Here is a 3084-nt window from a genome sequence, read left to right as displayed (position 1 = left end):
GTGATCCGCCCGTCTCGGCCTCCCAAAGTGCTGGGATTACAGGCTTGAGCCACCGCGCCCGGCCCACAGCAGCTTTTTCAAATGTTGACGCATTTCATAAAATATCAGAAAATCATGTTCATTACTATCACCACCCATCACATCAGAAACGTTTTCCAGTAATGGGAGACTGTGAAGTTCCCAGTGGTGGATATAAATTTTCTAAAATTCTAATCTTCTCCTGAAAGCTCAAACGTTATCATTACACAGTTATTTTCCTTGAAGTGATAGTTTCAGTTTGTTCAATTTTGAGGAAGTGTCTGCGAAGTCCCAAATCTGAATTATCCCAGTTTGTCAGTCATTCTCTCAAGATGATGTCCTAGAAAGAAAGTGGCCAGTCCAGCCCCAAACACCAACAATCGCGCCAGGCCCATCTCATCATTCACGCTATTTAAAAGACAGGTACTCACAGATCTAGATTGAATAAAATTATGAAATTTTACAGCTGATTGGGGGACATTCTTTTTTTTTTTTTTTTAAGATGGAATCTCACTCTGTCACCCAGGCTGGAGTGCAGTGGTACAATCTCAGCTCACTGGAACCTCCACCTCCCGGATTCATGCAATTCTCCTGCCTCAGCCTCCCGAGTAGCTGGGATTACAGGCACGCATCACCACGCCCTGCTAATTTTTGTATTTTTAGTGGAGATGGGGTTTCACCACGTTGGCGAGGCTGGCCTTGAACTCCCGACCTCAGGTGATCCACCCGCCTCAACCTCCCAAAGTGCTGGCATCACAGGCATGAGCCACTGCGCCCGGCCCATTTCAGCAATTATCTGTTTTTACAGGAATGCAAATAATACAAGTATCATATAAAGTGCATTATTTTAAAAACACTATTGCTCAGGAGAAGATATGGCCACTTTGGAACAGTTTGGTCCTCACTATATGATCCAGCAATTCTACTTACTTAATTACTGCTGCTTAAGCAACAGTGTTGGGCCTTCCTCTTCCTATATCGGTGGAGTAATAAGAACCAGAATTTGGCCAGGCGCAGTGGCTCACGCCTGTAATCCCAGCATTTTGGGAGGCCGAGGTGGACGGATCATTTGACGTCAGGAGTTCTAGACCAGCCTGGCCAACATGTCGAAACCCCATCTCTATTAAAAATACAAAAATTAGCCAGGTGTGGTGGCTCAAGCCTGTAATCCCAGCTACTCAGGAGGCGGAGACAGGAGGATCGCTTGAAAGTGGGAGGTGGAGGTTACAGTGAGCCAAGATCATGCCATTGCACTCCAGCCTGGGTGACAGAGCAAGACTCTGTCTAAACAAAAATAAAAAAATAAAAATGGGCAAAAGATTTGAATATACATTTCTTAAAAGAAGGCATACAAATGATCGACAGGTTTAAGAAAAGGTATGCAGCATCATCGATCATCAGAGAAATGCAAATCAAACCTACAATGAGATATCATCTGACCACAGTTAAAATGGCTTCTATCCAAAGATGGGTAATAACAAATGCTGGCGAGGATGTGGATAAAGGGAACCTTCAGACACTGTTAGTAGAAATGTAACTTAGTACAACCAGCATGGAGAACAGTTTGGAGGTTTCTCAAAAAACTGAAACTACTATAAGATCCAGTAATCTCAATGCTGTGTATATACCCAAAGGAAAGGAAATCAGTATATCAAAGAGATGTCTTCATTTCCGTATTTATTGCAGTGCTATTTACGATAGTCAAGATTTAGAAGCAACCTAAGTGTCCATCAATGATCAGTGTGGATAAAGAAAATGTGCTATGTATACACAATGGAGTACTATTCAGCCATGAAAAAGATTGAGATCCTGTCATTTGCAACAACATGGATGGAACTGCAGATTATTATGTCAAGTGAAATAAGCCAGGCACAGCAAGACAAACACTGAGTGTTCTCACTTATTTGTGGGACCTAAATATCAAAACAATTGACCTTATGGGCATAGGGAGTAGAAGGATATAAAGTTATCACAGGCTGGGAAAGGTAGTATGAGGATGGGTGGGGGGTGGGGATGGTTAAAGGGAACAAAAAAATAGAAAGAATGAATAAGACCTAGTATTTGAGAGCATAACAGGGTGACTGTAGTCAATAATAACTTTTTTTTTTTGAGGCGTAGTCTGGCTCTGTCACCCAGGCTGGAGTGCAGTGGTGCAATCTCGGCTCCGTGCAGCCTCTGCCTCCCTGGTTCAAGAAATTCTTCTGCCTCGGCCTCCCAAGTAGCTGGGATTACAGGCACACGCCACCACATGGCTAATTTTTGTATTTTTAGTAGAGACAGGGTTTCACCATGTTCGCCATGCTGGTCTCAAAACTCCTGACCTCAGGTGACCCACCTACCTCAGCCTCCCAAAATGTTGGGATTACAGACATGAGCCACCACACCCAGCCTCTTTTATTTATTTATTTATTTAGAGACAGAGTGTCACCCTGTGGCCCAGGCTGGAGTGCAATGGTACAATCTCATTTCACCGCAACCTCTGCCTCCCAAGTTCAAATGATTCTCCTGCCTCAGTCTCCCGAGTAGCTGGGATTATAGGCGCCCTCCACCCAGCACCACGCCTGGCTAATTTTTTGTATCTTTACTAGAGACGAGGTTTCACCATGTTGGCCAGGCTGGTCTTGAACTCCTGACCTTGTGATCCGCCTGCCTCAGCTTCCCAAAGTGCTGGGATTACAGGCATGAGCCACCATACCCGGCCTCTTTTAGTTATTTTTAAATGTACAATTCGGCCGGGCATGGTGACTCACGCCTGTAATCCCAGTACTCACTATGTTGCTCTCATCAAAATCAAGAGACTTCATCTCTACTAAAAATACAAAAATTAACTGGGTGTGGTGGTACACGCCTGTGGTCCCAGCTACTTGAGAGGCCTAGGTGGGAGGATTGCTCGAGCCTCGGAGGTTGAGGCTGTGATGAGCTGAGATTGCACCAATGCACTCCAGCCTGGGCAACAGAATGAGACCATGTCTCAAGAAAGAAAGGAAAAAGGAAAAGAGAAAGGAGAAAGGAGAGAGGAGAAGAGAGGAGAGGAGAGGAGAGGAGAGGAGAGGAGAGGGGAGGGGA

The sequence above is a fragment of the Colobus angolensis genome, unplaced genomic scaffold (assembly GCF_000951035.1).
Source record: "Colobus angolensis palliatus isolate OR3802 unplaced genomic scaffold, Cang.pa_1.0 Scaffold453, whole genome shotgun sequence".
NCBI lineage: Eukaryota > Metazoa > Chordata > Mammalia > Primates > Cercopithecidae > Colobus > Colobus angolensis.
The sequence above is the reverse complement of the archived record's forward strand: the minus strand, read 5'-3'. Positions refer to the sequence as shown.